Raw genomic sequence first — 17,286 nt, forward strand, 5'->3', positions numbered from 1 at the left:
CTCAGTCCACCCTTCTGGGCTGCTTTGTGCTATAGAGTGTTCTGTGGAGGGGCTGAGACGAAGACAGCTGGAAGAAAATTGCAAGGATTAAAAAAAAAAAATCAGTCCCATGTGACCCGCAAATGGCTGGGAGCCGTATTTCCTGAATTTAGATTCATTCCTTGGCTTCTGTGCGACCTCGGGGACAATTTTAAACACTTGAGAGAATTGAATCAAATCTTGTACAAGAAGCAGCTGGCACCTAAGCAAGGACTCAGGCTCGGTGAGCCACTATGTGGGAGATAGAGAAAAAGCACAGAAAAAGATGGGGGGGGGGGTAGGGGTAGGGGCACCTTCTCCCTAGTTCAAGTAGTCCACTCACACCCAACTCCTACAGATTAATATGAGTTTGTTTAGGCAGCCCTGATGTCTAGGGTCTGGGGACCTGAATTTGTGTCTTGCCTGACCATGGAATTTGGCAGGGAGGAAGAGGGGAGGAAACACTCACTAAGGCCAGGCCATGATGGCTGGAGGAGGTCTTCTCATGGTGCCAGTTGCTGCCCTTGGCCAAAAACATGTCCTCTTCATCCAGCTTCATAAACACGGCAGGGACAGAACTTGCCACACCGAAACCCATACATGGTCTGGAGACTGCACACCAACTGGGATCACAGGGACGCGCAGGGGGTTCACCTCCTCCAAGGAAGAGGCAGGGATAGGAGTGAAACCAGGGAGCTATTTCGAGAAGGTGTCAAAGGCCGGAACACTAAAATTAGAGCCTTGGTTCCTAAAAAGACATTAGCACCAACCGAGGTCTAAGAGAGGGGCTCTTCAGCGCGGAATGTGACCCCAGGAAGCGCTCCGGCGATCCTGGGCAATGAGGTCAGCAGGACCAATGGGACCCTCCACCTCCCTTATGGTCACGTGGTGGTCATGGGGACCTCTCCCCGAGCCAGCTCTGGGGCTGTTTCCAACCACTTCCCGTGTACACCAAGCCAGGAAAGGCAAGCAGGCAGAGCTGCTGTCCGTGTAGGGCTGACCTTCTGGGCTGTGCCTTTTCTTTTTTGATTGTCCTCTGTGCTTTCTGTTCCATTCTCAGTTTAAGAGTGGGAGAGGAGGATGCTTGGAAGAGGCAGCCATCTTGGAACCTGGTGGTTTGGCCTGGGAGATAAACCAGGAAGGGCCTAGGATCCCTGGCCTGGCTGGCCTAGATCTTCACCTCTGTCACACAAGAGTCCTAGTTTATCCCTTCTCCATTCAGATTCACGGCACAGACACCTCAGGGATCATGGATGGTGCAGAAGTCCTTATGAAGCCACCTTCCAGGATGAGACACACAGCTCTTGGCTCGGCTGCTTGAAACAGCTCTTCTCAGCCTATCCAGGCCCAGAACCATAGACAGCTCTGATTACCAGCCCACCTTTGACCAGGGAATGCCTGTAGCTCTCCCACTCCTGTCTTCGTATATCTTACTCAACTAAAATATACCTCCTTCGTGTCTGGAGTGGTGGGTTCCAGTGGCTAAGGCTGCTCTTGCAGAGGATCTGGGTTCGATTCCTAGCACCCACATGGCAGCTCATAGTTGTCTTTGTTTGTTTGTTTTTTTTTTTTTTTTGCTTTTTGTTTTTTCAAGACAGGGTTTCTCTGTGTAGTCCTGGCTGTCCTGGAACTCACTCTGTAGACCAGGCTGGCCTCGAACTCAGAGATCCACCTGCCTCTGCCTCCCAAGTGCTGGGATTAAAGGCGTGTGCCACCACTGCCCGGCTCTTTTCTTTTCTTTTCTTTTCTTTTCTTTTCTTTTCTTTTCTTTTCTTTTCTTTTCTTTTCTTTTCTTTCCTTTCCTTTCCTTTCCTTTTCCTCTCTTCTCCTCTCCTCTCCTCTCCTCTCCTCTCCTCTTCTTTTCTTTTCTTTTCTTTTCTTTTCTTTTCTTTTCTTTTCTTTTCTTTTCTTTTCTTTTCTTTTCTTTTCTTTTCTTTTTCATAGTTGTCTCTAACTCTAGTTATGTGCAGTTCCAGAGATCTGGTATACTCTGCTCTCTATGACCACTGAATGCATGTGGTACCTATACACACATGCAGGCAAAAACACTTATACACAAAAAATAAGTAAATATATATTTTTTTAAAGTTCAATTTCCTTTTTCATTATAATCAATAGACGCCAGATCTCTGCAGCCGGCTAATGGCCTGCCTCTTCTAGAGATAACTTCCTGTTTTCTTCGTTACATACCTTGGGGCTTTTAACTTTACTGTTTTGGGGAGATTTTTTAATTTTTATTTTCTACCACTGGCTTCTGGGTTTGGGTGGTCAGGTGTGAAAGCCAGCCTTTACCATCATCCTAGTAAAAAAAACACCACCAACAAAAATTATTGGTCTATTCTGTGTGTGTATGTGTGTGGAGGGGAGGTGGGGGTAATAATCCATGCTTGGACTCACTCTGTAGCCCGAGCTGACAGGCCACTTCTCTTTACACTCTTGGGTGCAGGGATCACCACACACCTGCTGGTCTTTCCTGACTTAGACTCCTGGAGAGCAGAGACCTTTTGGGTCCCCTTCTTCCAGTAGGGTACAGAACTCCTGTGGGTGTCCGTAGTTTTTGCTGAGCTCAGCTCTTCCCTAGCATCTTCCAGGGACCCTCATCCCCAGGGGTACTCTTTACCCACCAGGGCTGGCAAACACAGTGACTGCACCCTGCACTGGGGCATGGGGTGGGTAGAGGCCTACTCTGGGCTCCATGAGTGGTGTCTGCTTAAGCAGGACATGGGAGAGTGGCAATGCCAATGTGTGCACGTACCTGTCACCTGCACAGAGCACTTTGCCCGTTCTTTCCTTCCTGTCTGACTGTGACTGCAGCTCTGACTCTTGTCCAAGCACTTGCAGGCTCCTCTGGGTTCCACGTGGGTAGTGGGCCGAAGAATTCCAGGAACGTGTTACAGCTGCTGACAGCACTTCACTCTCTGCCTGTGACCTGTCCATGTGACTTCCTCCAGAACTATGTGAAGAGGAGCGTTGAGGGTGGGCAGCAGCACCCTGACTAAATATCCAAAGACTCCTGGACTCCAGCTGTACTCCTGAGAAGCAACACCATACGGGGCTGGGGGTGGACCCACAGTGGTCACAGCTGGCTGTCAGTAACCAAGCCCCTTAGGCTTCCAGGGACCAGTAAAGACGTCCACTTAGCAATGCCCCACAGGACCTGAATATGTCCCGAGAAGTTCACGTTTCACCTCATTTAACCATGACTGGGAGCTGGGAGTATAGCTCAGTGGGTAGAGTGCTTGCCTGCCATGCACAAAGCTGTGTGTTCCAGCCTCAGTACTTCATCGTAAGACTGGATATGATGACGGAGCATGCCTGTAACCCCAGATCTTGGAAGGTCTGAAGTTCAAGGTCAGCCTCAGCTACAATATGAGATTGAGGCCAGCCTGGGCTACATGAACTTTTGTCTCGGAAACAGAACCCAAAATACCCATAGCTTTTATTTCCATCTTACCAAATGGGATGCTTGCAACAAGAAGCCCTTGAGGGATCGACCCAAAAGCACACAGCTGGTGGGTGGTAGGGGCAGGACCTGAATCCAGGCTTATTTAGAGTCTGAATCCTATCTCCAACCACCCACTTGTCAGCCTCTACTGGCTGCAGGGCCACACAAGTTCTCTTTCCCCTGTCCTTGACAGGTGCTTGCTTCACCGGGCTGGCTTACAGTTGAGCTGATTGGTGTGGGTGCAGGAGGGCCACCCCAGCAAGCACAGCAACCTTAGCAGGAAGCCATAGCCTTGCCTGAAGGGGGCTCCTTCACAGGCAAGAAAGTATGAGAGGCCCCAGGGGAGCCTGAGCTCCTGAACCAGGCAGCTCCGGTTGTGCCCTGGGCTGCCCTGTTAGCTCTGCTCAGTTGTATCATTGGTAGGAGCGCTGTGATGAAGTCCCAGGGCCTGGCTGGAGTCTGTTTGCCCCATTGAGGGAGTACTTACTATTTCAAATGCTCTGATATCGGCCTGACCTCTGCTCTCACGGTCACAGGCTTATTTTCATTTCTTTACATCTAAATTTCCCTTTTAAACTATTTTATTTTTGTCTTTTTATATCCTTGTTGTTTAAATATTTATTTTAATTTTTATTAGATGTATATGGGGGTGTTTTGTACATGTGTGAATGAAGATGCCCTTGGAGTCCAGAAGAGAACATCAGATACTCAGGGACTGGGGGTACAGACAGTTGTGAACTGCCATGTGGGTGCTAGGAATTGAACCTGGGACCTCTGGAAGAGCAGCCAGTGCTTTTAACCGGTGAGCCATCTCTCCAGCCCCTTGTTTGTCAGTGTCTCATACAGTCTAAGCTTGCCTCAAGTTACCTATGGTAGTGGAGGCTGGCCTTGAACTCCTATTCCTCACAGCTCTAGCTCCTAAGTGTTGATATGTCAGGTATGCAACACTCTTCAGTGTGGCAAGTTACTGTGCATGCGCATGTACGTGTGCACGTGTCTGTGTGCCTGCCTGCCTGCCTGTCTGAGCCTACGCGTAGAGACCTACATGTGGAGACCGTAAGGTGACACCGGGTATCTTTCTCTATCATCTTCCACCTTCAGGATCTTTCACTGAAACAGGAGTTCTTGGCTAGATGGTCAGGCCAGCAGCCTTGGGAATCCTCCTGCCCCAGCTTCCTAGCTCTGGGGTTATAAGCACACACTGCCATGCCTGACCTTTAATATTCACTCTGGGCAACCGAACTTGGGTCTTCGTGCAGTAAGCATGCTCCACACTGAGCTATTTCCCTAGCCCTGTGGTCATAAGGGCTTTTTGTTTGTTTATTTGGTTGTTTGGTTGGTTGGTTTGGTTTGGTTTGGTTTGGTTTGGTTTGGTTTGGTTTGGTTTGGTTTGGTGGGGTTTTGCTTGTTTGTTGAATGAAAATTAAATGAATCAAAAGCTGCAAATTATTTGGCCCAATTCTTGCTATACTGATGTCACCACACCCAGAACCCAAATGTCCCTCTCACAGAATGCCGACTGGGCATTTGGACTGGGGTCACTTTACCTTGATGATTCTCTAGAGACCCAGTCTCCGGATGAGGTCACAACCCAAAGGTCCTGGAGCCTGCGATTTCAACGAGCTTCCTCTCTAAGGGACATGGCTCATCCTGTAGCAGGGACTGCGGGAGCCAGGCAACAGCTCTGAGAATCACTTTCCTTTCCTGTAAGATGGAATTGGTGTACTGACTAAAATCTCCCAGATAGACAGATGGTCCGGTCAGGGTGGTATTTCACAGCAACATGTGTTTGTTTGAATAACATGGCTATACACCTTTCACTCTGGGTCTCCAATTAAGTTGTGGCTTTTGGATGGTACCTGGGGCTCTCAACAGAAGAGAACATTCAAATGTCAAACTTGTGGCACAGTTTCACCAATGATTTCTACATCATTTTCTGTATTCCATTATTAGAAAAACTGAATTTACACATATTTTGGATGTGTATTGGGGTATTATATAAAAAGCCCACCCTCACAATTATGATTTATAATTGATCAGACAAATTACTGGATAGGTTTTTATTTTATCTTACCTAGTGAAAAAATACCACAGACCAGTAGTTTGGAAGTTGTAGTGCTCTAGAATGTCTGATCATCAGTGTATCTTAAAGAGCTAAAAGGAGGTAGGAAAAGAGGCGTTTGTCCTATATGGTTGTCTGCTGGTGTAGATATTAGCCAAAGTATTATTTTTCTCAGAGGAGGCAGGAATAATAGAGGCAAGACCAAGTCTTTATCAAAACAGGAATAAGATAAATAAAAATCGGAACTAAATCAGTAAAAAAAAAAAAAAAAAAGATGGAATTGGTGAGAGAGCCCCTGCCTGCCCTCCCAGAATGCTCAAGGACTTGCACTGTACTCAGGAAGGGATTGGCTTCCTTCCTACCTTGGTCTTCAGGCAGCAAGGTTGGGAAGTTCCTGCACTTGCTACTAAAGGCGGGGAAAGGGGCTGGCCCTGGCCCATGCCAGGCTCCCCTGTGTGAATTGGCATCTCTAGCCCCTGCAATCCAGCTAGGGCATTTTCTATCTGAGCAGAGTGGAGAGTTGGGGCTGATTAGTCATTTTGTAGTGGAGGGTTGCTCTGTGCACAGTAGGTTGTTTAGTAATTTCCTTGGCCTCTACCTACTAAGTGTAGGTGGCACCCCCTCTTCCATAGCGATAGGAATAATGTCTGGGTATGCTGCCCTAAGCTGCTGAGCCTCCCCCAACACTCGACAAGAGTACCTGCTGACAACAGAGAAAATGAGTGGTGGACGCCTCTCGATGTGGGGGGTCTCCACCACGGTGGACCCCTTGGGAGACGTGCCAAAGAAACCCTCCTCCCCTCCTTCTTCCTTGTCTTGTGGCTGGCCCCCTCGGGTCACCTCAAGGTGTCCAGCAGTGGCCGTAACCAGGCAGCCTGGAGCCCAGAATGGATACCGGGGAGGCTGCAAGAACACAGCAGTATGGACGTTTGCTGACACTTGCTGACAACTCGGACTTATCAGGGTGGGAGGCCGGGGCTCCAGACCTGCAGGCTTGTGGGGCTTTATCAGCTGCTAACGTGACAGAGTTCACAGCAATGCTGTGGCTTCCACTGGTGCTGACAGCCAGTAGCTTCGGGAAGGCAACTTCTCCACACCACCAGCTCCCAGCCACCAGGGAAGCAAGGCAAGCCAAACCCAAAAGGGAGGTGTATGCCCCCCAGGGACACTGGAGGAGAAGAGCTACTGTTCTCCAGCCGGGGGTCGGGGGCAGGGGTTGGGATCATGAACTGAGGGCTGGTTTTCCTCTTTTTTCCTTTTCAAAGATTTTGCAATGTGCTCACAGTCTCACAAAGCTACAAAATTTAAACCAGACACGGTCACGCCCTCCCATGACTTTAGCACTCGGGAGCTGGAAGGAGGTTATCCTGGACTACCTAGGGAGTTCAAGTTCAAGGCCAGCCTGGGCTACATGAGACCCTCTTTTCTTTTTTCTTTTTCTTTTTTTTTTTTTTAATATTTTCTTCATTTGAGACCCTTTCATACAAGCAAACAAACTAACAAAAAAACCACAAAGAGGTAAGGAATGCTTGCCTGCAGCTAGGGAGCAGAGAAAAAAGGTGTGGCTAGACAGGTAAAGAAATAAAACTCTCTCTTTCTTCCCCTAACCCCACCTGTGTACACACGTGTGCGCACACACACACACACACACACACACACACACACACACACACACACACCCCTCACTACCTTCTCCATGTCCCTCTCCATCACTGTCTCCTCCACCCTCTGGATTAATGTCTGGTAGCTGCTATGGTTAATTGATTAAAAGTGGTGGTTTGAAATATCACAGATATTTATTTGAAGTGCCCATCTATTTATTTAGAGACAGTGTCTCAATTTATATCCAGGCTGGTTTAGAACTTGCAGTGATTGTCTTGTCTCAGGGTCCTGCATGCTGGGATCATAGGAATGTTTTTTGCCCCAGTCACTCAGAGAGAAGAGCTCCTTGTCCCTGCCAGGTCTCTTTAATCTTCCTTCTCTCCATTCTGGCTCAACATGGCTGTCCATTACTAAGAAAATATCTCTTACATGCTAGGAGAGGGACCTCACAGCCAAGTTAACAGCACGTCTGGAGGCCCCTTAAGATTCAAGACTAATATCCTGTTGTTTACTTAGCCCAAATGGGGCTAACCTGCCTTAAAAACAATGTAACAGTCAACCTTACTTGCCTTGTTTGCCTATGCAATCAACCTAACATAATGCATAGCTTTAATCTTTCCTCCCTAGATTTGTTTACTTTTTATTTATATGAGTACACTGCAGCTGTCTTCAGAAACACACTAGAAGAGTGCATCGGATTCCATTACAGGTGGCTGTAAGCCACCATGTGGTTGCTGGGAATTGAACTCGGGGCCTCTGGAAGAACAGTCAGTGCTCTTAACTGTTGAGGCATCTCTCCAGCCCGGCTTTAATCTTAAGTTATATATTCTTCCTTGCCCTGATACAGAGTAATGCACATGTGTATATGTGTGTGTTATGCCAATAATTTCCTGAAAATATCAAACAAGTTGAAAGCATCCTTGTACCATAAATATTCACCATGAATGCTGAAAGCAGCATGGAGTTTTTCATCTGGGTCAGCTGGAGTCAGTAAGTTTCATCAGTCCTAATACTGTTATAGATGTCTATAAAGTATCTCCCATTCTTTCCCCCATGTAATTCTTTCTGTGCTGTTCAATAAAAAACAGAGAGCAAAACCCTTTGTTAGGGACAGACAACATTCAGATGAGATAGCACTCGGGCAGGCACAGATTCAGACACATATGACAGACTAGAGATGAGCCAGACGCCATGTGATCTAAACAAATAAAAGACACGGGAAGAGAAGTGGAGAATTCAGACTTGACCTAGCTCTTGGTCAAATTATTCCATGAGAAAGCCTGTGGTTTCTTTCCTTATGTAATGCTGATGCAGTGTGGCAACTCTGTGGTGCCTAGACGATAAGACCCTTCTGAACCCCTGCCAGGTTTGAGGGGATCAGGACTTCCTTGAGATGGGACAACGATTTCAGAGTCCTTTATTGCCTTATTCTTCCACATCCGGATAAATAGCCTCCAGCTTTCAAGACACCAATGATACACTGTTTGTGTGAGCAGAGGCCAAGGTATACGCCTGTCTTGATGTCTCTCTAAGGAAAGGGATCCGGCCTTTTCTCCACTAAAGCCAGAGACTGGGTGTCTAGACAGAGAGGTGAGAGATTAGTCAGGGCTACATGTGTCTTAGTTACTTTTCCATCATTGTGAAGAGACACCACGACACAAGCCAATTTATAAAATAGTTAGCTGGGCAGTGGTGGCACACACCTTTAATCCCAGCACTAGGGATGCAGAGACAGGTGAATCTCTGTGAGTTTGAGGCCAGCCTGATCTACAGAGTGAGTTCCAGAACAAACAGAGCTACACAGAGAAACCCTATCTCAAAAACCCAAAGAACAGCAGGAGGAGGAGGAGGAGGAGGAGGAGGAGGAGAAAGGGAAGAGAAAGACAGACATATAGATAGATAATAAAGATAGGTAGGTAGGTAGATAGGTAGGTAGGTAGGTAGGTAGATAGATAGATAGATAGATAGATAGATAGATAGATAGATAGATAGATAGACAGACAGACACACAGACACACAGACAGGACAATAGAGATAGATAGATAGATAGATAGATAGATAGATAGATAGATAGATAGATAGATAGATAGATAGTTTGCTGAGGACTTGCTTAGTTTCAGAGGGTTTGTCCACGACCTTCTTCTGCGGGGGGGGGGGGGGGGAGTGGGGGGGTGGGGAATGACAGGTGGCAGACAAGAATGGTGCTGGCATAGAGCAGTAGCTGAGAGTTTACACTTTGAGATGAAAACAACAATGAAGCAGAGAGACAGAGACAGAGAGAGACAGAGAGACTATGAGACTATTTGGGAATATTTTGTAAACTCAAAGCTCACTCCCACTAATATACCTCCTCCAACAGGACCACGCCTCCTAGTCCTTCCCAAACAGTTTCCCCTGTTTTAAACCAAGCATTTGAACATACTCACTCCCCGACTCCCATAGGCTTGTAGCTATATGTCCCCATGGTCTTTCAAAATTGTTTATCAGTCTTCAAAGTCTCTTCTGAGCTTTTATTTATTTATTTATTTATTTATTTATTTATTTATTTATTTATTCATTTATTATATGTAAGTACACTGTAGCTGTCTTCAGATGCACCAGAAGAGGGCATCAGATCTCATTACAGATGGTTGTGAGCCACCATGTGGTTGCTGGGATTTGAACTTCGGACCTTCGGAAGAGCAGTCGGGTGCTCTTACCCACTGAGCCGTCTCACTAGCCCCTCTTCTGAGCTTTTGTCTTCTTCTTTGCGACAGGGTCTTTCTAAATAGCCCTGGCTTTTCTGGAACTACGTAGACCAGGGTGGCCTCACCTTATAGAGATTCTCCTGCCTTTGCCTTTGAGTGCTGGAATTAAAGGTGTGAGCCACCATGTTTGGCTCAAGGCAATCTCTTAATTGTGACCCCTATAAAATCAAAAAGCAGATTTCATACTTCTAACATATAGTGGCACAGAGTATGCATTACCATCCCAAAGCAGGGAGAAGGGGCATAGTAAGGAAACACTGGGCCAAAAGCAAGACAAAGTGCAGCAGGGCAAACCTCAGATCCTGTAGCTCTGTGTCTACTGTCCAAGGGCTTAGATGGTATCCCCCTTCCAGCTTCGCTGACTGCAATACACTTCTCTCTCTTGGGATGACTCCACTCTCTGTCTGCAGCTCTCCGTGGCAGGTATCCAGCACCTACAACACTCTGGGACAGCCATACAATCCAGGCTTCACTTTCACAACTTCATGCAATGGCCTTTTTGGGCTTTGATGCAAGGATTCCCCTGCCACACACACGTTGTGTGGATCTTTCTTTAAGCACAGCCATTTTCCTCTTGTGTCTTTCATGAATCTCAGTCAGAACCACATGGATGCGGCTGCCAAGGTCTCTGCCTATTGAGATGGAACCTGGCCCTCCCCTCGACTTATATTTACATAAGCTTTGCTTTGTGATACTTTTCCTTTAATGTCCGAGTTTTCTTTTGCTTTAGGAGAACAATATTCCTCTTTAAAAATTGGAAGCTTGGGATCTTGCGCTGAGAGAGCCACTCCCTTATTCCATTTCACATGAGGCCTTTCTTTAAATTTCTCATGTGACTTCGCTCCAAAATTCATTTCTTTTTTTTTTTAAGACTTCTTTATTGCTATATCTAAGTACACTGTAGCTGTCTTCAGATGCACCAGAAGAGGGCGTCAGATCTCATTATAGATGGTTGTGAGTCACCATATGGTTGCTGGGATTTGAACTTAGGACCTTTAGAAGAGCAGTCGGTGCTCTTAGCCACTGAGCCACCTCTCTAGCCCCCAACATTCATTTCATGGTGCTTTTTTTTTCTCCTCAAACTGTACATTTTTTATTTCTTTTTGCTCCATTTGCTCAGTTTCGTTGTAGACCAGCCTAAGGCTGATGACTAACAGCCATGAGACAGAGTCGACATTGGGCTGTTTTTGAAATCCAACAAAATTAGTCCAAAACTTCAATTTAGCTCCAGGCAGACTCTTAGGACAAGGTCAAAAACCAGCCACATTCTTTTCCAATATGTCACAAGAATGGTTTCTAAACCAGTTGCTTGTGTTTTTTTCCCTCTGAACCATCTTAAGCTGGGCCTCCATAATCCACATTGCTTTCAGAACCATTGTCTTTCAAGATCCAACTAAGAAGCCGGGCATGGTGGTTCATTCCTTTAATCCCAGCACTCAGGAGGCAGAGGCAGGTAGATTTCCGAGTTTGAGGCCAGTCTGGTCTACAAAGTGAGTTCCAGGACAGCCAGGGCTATACAGAGAAACCCTGTCTCAAAAAAAAAAAAAAAGGGGGGGGTGCTGGTGAGATGGCTCAGCAGGTAAGAACACTGACTGCTCTTCTGAAGGTCCTGAGTTCAAATCCCACAACCACATGGTGGCTCACAACCACCTGTAATGAGATCTGAAGTCAGTTACAAGTGTACCTATGTATAATAAATAAAATCTTAAAAAAAAAAATCACTAAGATGGCTCATTAATCCTCGCTTACAGCACTCAACAGTTTTCCTAGTCTAAAGTCCCAAAGTCATTCAAACTTCTTCAAAACCAGCATGGTCAGACCATTCACAGCAAAACCCCACTCCTGGTACCAATTTCTTAGCTACTTTTATATTGCTGTGAAGAGACACTGTGACTTTTGAAACCTCAAAGCCCATTCCCAGTGATGTACCTCCTCCAAGAGGTCCATACCCCCTAATTCTTTCCAAACAGTTCTACCAACTTTGGCTCAAGCATTCAAATGTAAGAGTCTATGGGGACAAGTCTCATTCAACCCATCTGTCCAGGCTTCACTAAATGCCGGGATAAGAGACACCACCAAATGTTCCTGCCAGCAGAGCCTACCATCTGCTTGCCATGTCCCTGCAACGCTGAGGGTAGGTATTGGGTCAGAGTGCCAAGCCACCTGTTAGAGGCCTTTAGGGAAGGAACTGCTTTACTCTGCACCAGTATAATAAAAATGAAGAATGATTTCTCTGTACTGATCCTCCAATCCTCATAGAAAGTGAGTGCTCAACAGCTATCGAGTGCATCAGCTACTTTCTGGAGCTTTCCTATGGCTCTTGCTGTGGATCTGCACCAGAGAAAGAGGAGCTACATAATGTGGGAGAAATGTTCACACACACACACACACACACACACACGGGCTTTAAAGTCTGAATGAGTTTTAAAATCCCCTTCGCTTTTTTTTTTTTTTTCCAGACAGGGTTTCTCTGTGTAGCCCTGGCTGTCCTGGAACTCACTTTGTAGACCAGGCTGGCCTCGAACTCAGAAATGTGCCTGTCTCTGCCTCCCAAGTGCTGGGATTAAAGGCATGCACCACCACCCCTTTGCTTTTTGTTGTTGTTGTTGTTGTTGTTGTTGTTGTTGTTGTCTGGCACCCCTTTGCTTTTTTTGTTGTTGTTGTTGCTTGTTTGCTTTTGTGTTTTATTTTTCATTATGTATAAAGTATAAATAGGGGAATAAAGAAGTGGCTTAGAAGCTAATTGAGCTCTGCCAGAGTTCAATTCCCAGTGTCTTCCCAGCGGCAGCTCACAACTGTGTAACTCCCATCTCAGGGGTCAGGTGCTCTCTCCAGCCTCTGTGGGCATCAGACACCCACATGGTCCACATATATACGTGCAGATATACACATAAGGAGATGTGTGGGCACAGTGTACAACGTTAGAAGGGACAGCAAGTAAGAATAACTTCAGGTGATGGGGAAGAATGGAGCATGGGCAGAAGGCCATCAGTCATATAAAAAGGATATAAAGCTTTTTTTTTTTGTAATTTCAACTTCTGTCAGGGTGTGTGTGTGATGATTAGGTGGAGAAAAACATAATTAGTAGTGTAAATGTAAGCCCTAGGTGAAGTTCACTGAAATATACTCAGTTTATGGTTTGCACAAGGGTTTGAATGGCTTCCTTAATCTGCGTGACGATTGGTTGTTACAACCACAGATTAATATGCCTTTCAATTCTCACCAGAGACGCTTCTGTTTGTAGCAGATGATGATTAATACACAGACCCACAGCCTGGCCAGGTATGACAAATAAGACACTGCAGAATGCTCAGCCCTAAACAGGACATCTGCATTGTGTTTCCTCCTTCCAAGGCTCAGGTGATTGCAGAGAAGGAGACTAGAGGGTATGAGCTAGAGACTAAAGTTCAAGGACAGCGTTTTCCAGACACAACAGGACAGCTGCACATATAGACCCACAGTGGTTATGACTGCATGTAAAAGACCTGCAGAAGCTCAAGCCAAATGACATCCCAGGCTGGTGAGGACAGATAGGCATGACGTCCCACCCCCAAGTGATATATTACTGGGAACTGATAGCTACTGGAAGAGGAAGAGTCGGCTTTGCTTGATAGTGTAGTTCCTGATAAGTTGGCCATACCCTATTGGAAAATTGTATATCCAAGAATATATAGGCACACATATATTAGACTTGACAGGCATTAAAAAAAGAAAAGAAAAAGGGAGAAAAGAAAAAGAAAGAAAGAAAGAAAGAAAGAAAGAAAGAAAGAAAGAAAGAAAGAAAGAAAGAAAGAGAGGAAGAAAAGAAGAAAAAGAAAGAAAGAAAATACAAAGTGGGGTAAAAAGATAAGATAAAAAGGAAAGGTGGGTCTGAAGGGAGTGGGGGAGGGGAGAATATGCTCAAAACACACTGAAACTAATCATGTTTTAAAGATTTACTATTCAGATGCGTATACATGCTGTGCAGGTGTTCAAGGAGGCTATGAGAACATCTAATCCCTTGGAGCCAGAGTTACAAGTGGCTGTGAGCTGCTCGGTGCAGGTACTGGGGACTGAACTTGGGTCCTCTGCCAGAGTGGTATATGTTCTTAACCATTGAGCCATCTTTCCAGCACTTAAAATAACATCTTTAAACACTAGCCATGATGATGGTTTAAGCCTTCATTGAAAATTGTATACATTGGGGGGGTGGGTATGGGGGACCTTTGGGATAGCATTGAAAATGTAAATGAGGAAAATACCTAATTAAAAAAAAATTGTATACAACCTGCTTTAAAAGAACAGACATCTCTTCCAGGGAGACTCAGGAAGGAACAGACCCCTGTGTGCAATAACTCTTATGTCAGCTTGACACAAACTAGAGTCATCCGAGAGGAGGCAGCCCCAAGTGAGAACCTGTCTCCATGACATTGGGCTATAGACAAGCCTGTAGGCCATTTCCCTAATTAGTGATTGATGAGGGAAGGCACTGTGGGTGGTCCTGGGTGCTATAAGAAAGCAGGCTGAGCAAGCAATAAGGAGCAAGCCAGTAGGCAGCATCCCTCCATGGCCTCTGCTTTAGTTCCTGCCTCCAGGGTCCTGCCCTGACTTCCTTACTGTGATGTGAAAGTGGAAATGGAAGAATTTTTTCTCCACAAGTTCATTTTGGTCATGGTGTGTCATTGCAGAAGTAGAAATCTAACTAAGATACCCACTTTGTCACTCACAGCACAAAAGGGAAACTGCTTACAAGCCTTGATTTTTTTTTAAATTACTTTTAAAAGTTTCATAGTATTCTCCTTAACTCTGTGTTTATGCCTTTGAAGTGTTCACAATGATTTCTGATTTTCAATATGGAGAGCATTCTGGACCCTATCCCAGAGACACATTTAACCCCCTTAACAACCCTGTAGGTACTGTGGCTGTGTTTTTTGTTTTTGTTTAGCTAATCTCAAGAGGACATTAAGTATCCCAGTACAAACCCCATGAGGTCTGCCTGCACACATTCCTCATGTCGACTTTGATCCCTTCCTGACCTTCTTGGTATGAAGGTAAATAACCTAGGAGTTTGGGATCAGTGCTTCTGGTACAGGCTGTTTTGTAGGGAAGCCAACAACAGTGTCAACTGCGGGTCCTAAGAACCTCTAAGCACCGTCACCGAAGATCATAATCATGTTTATGATGTTGCATCCCCCACCCACCTTTTCCTTTCAGTCTGTCTTCTTACAAGGATGTGGGAAGCCGCAAACAAGATGGTGTTGGCTACCACTGGCTACCACTGGCCACCGCCCAGGATTATGGGTAAACAACCAATGTGTGCATGTGCATAAGAGTTTTTTTGCCAAGTCACTGCCTGGCCCAACGCATATTAATGAGGTACTGGTAGCATAACCAATCAGGTATGGACATGTCACTCCTAGGCCTATATAAGCAGCACCATTTCTGGGCTCAGGGTCTTTTCGCCTACGCAATCAAGCTCTCCCAATAAACGTGTGCAGAAGGATCCTGTTGCAGCGTCTTTCTTGCTGGCGAGTTGGGCGCTCACACAAGGACACCAGTCTGACTGGCCTTAGCGGACACCCACATTTATCTGATAGGACTGAGGGGTCACTCATGGCCATCTGATATGATTGAGGATCACTTGTGGCTATGTGACAGGACGGAAGGGTCAGTCACATACATCTGATAGGACTTAAGGTCACTTGTGGTTATGTGACTCATGGTCATGTGACAGGACAGAAAGGTCACTCACATTCATCTGATAGGACTTAATGTCACTCATGGTAATGTGACAGGATGGAAAGGGTCACTCACGTTTATCTGATAGGACTTAAAGTCACATTTATGGTCATGTGACAGGACAGAAAAGTCACTCACATTCATCTGACAGGACTGAGGGCCACTCTCATTCATCTGACAGGACTGAGGGTCACTCACATTCATCTGATAGGACTGAGGGTCACTCATGGTCATCTGACAGGACTGAGGGTCATTCATGGTCATGTAACAGAGAGGACTGAGGGCCACTCCTGGTCATCTGATAGAACTGAAGGTCACTCTCATTCATATGACAGGACTGAGGGGGTCACACATTCATATGACAGGACTGAGGGTCACTCTCACTATTCTGACATGACCAAGGGTCACTCATAGTCATGTGACAGGATGGAGGGGTCACTCACATTCATCTGACAGGACTGAGGGTCACTCACATTCATCTGACAGGGCTGAGGGGTCACACAATCATCTGACATGACTGAGGGTCACTCTCATTCTGACATGACCAAGGGTCACTTGTAGTCATGTGACAGGATGGAAGGGTCATTCACATTCATCTGACAGGACTGAGGGCCACAAACATTGAGTAGGACTTCATCTTAACTAATGGCAGAGATGTAATTTCTGAGCAAAGCCGTATTCTGAGATTCTGGGTGGACATGAGTCGGGGAGAGGTATTACTTCTCTCAGTCTGATACCCCTTTCTTTTCTTCTAATGGTATTCCTTCATTTGTCTTGACTGCGCACGTGCGTACATGTGGAACACAGAAGATAACTTGTGCCAGTCGGTTCTCTTCATCCTCCACATGAGTCCTGGAGAGCAGCCAGTTCTTTTACCCACTCATCCATGTCACCAGCTCCACCCCTTTCTGGTCTCATGTTGCCCCTTACATTGTCCTACATGGCCCTTTAAATGAGGAATGGGGAGGGCCACCCCCAGATATCAATTGCTTGGTACTCTGGGTGTGAGCCATGAGTCCCGCCTTCACAGGGGAATAGGTTGTGGGAAAAGAGCCAGCTAAAAGGTCTCTGGAGCCCTGCCATCGCCTCCCCTTCCCGTGATGGAGCTGTCACAGGGCTCCTTTGGGTACACCAGCCCGATTCCGATGTCATTGCTCTCCAGCACAGTATGTTCTCGCTCCAAGGACTCTATCAGTATACTTCATGTGTAAGCCACTCAGCATCTCTGTCCTTACATGTGTCCTTAGAGTCCAGGTGATTCATGAATGTGGCCTGCCTGGTGTGGCTAACATTCTCCTTCTCTGCCATACCCCCTCTAGGCTTTTCTCCTTCCCTCCAACACTCATGGTTGGCTTGCCATTGTGGGACTCACACTTGCATTGAGTGGTAGCCTCCAAGGAGATACAGTCATGTTTTAACTGACGGGATTCGAATACAGTACTGCATTTAAAAGAAATGTCCTCACAGACAAAATGAGATAGCACACCACAAGGTAAGGTCACCCTGGACATAAGGTGGACCCTAAACCCAATGAAGATTAGTGTGCTACCACTCCTGGGATTTGTTCACTGGGGACCAAACCTAGTGCCTCATGTACTCAGCAAGGACCCTGCCAACTAAGGTACAACACCAGGCTTTATGGGGAGATGGGGTTGAGATAGAGTCTCACTGTACACCAGGGCAATCTTGAACTT

Source organism: Mus musculus, chromosome 4 (genome assembly GCF_000001635.26).
Source record: "Mus musculus strain C57BL/6J chromosome 4, GRCm38.p6 C57BL/6J".
NCBI lineage: Eukaryota > Metazoa > Chordata > Mammalia > Rodentia > Muridae > Mus > Mus musculus.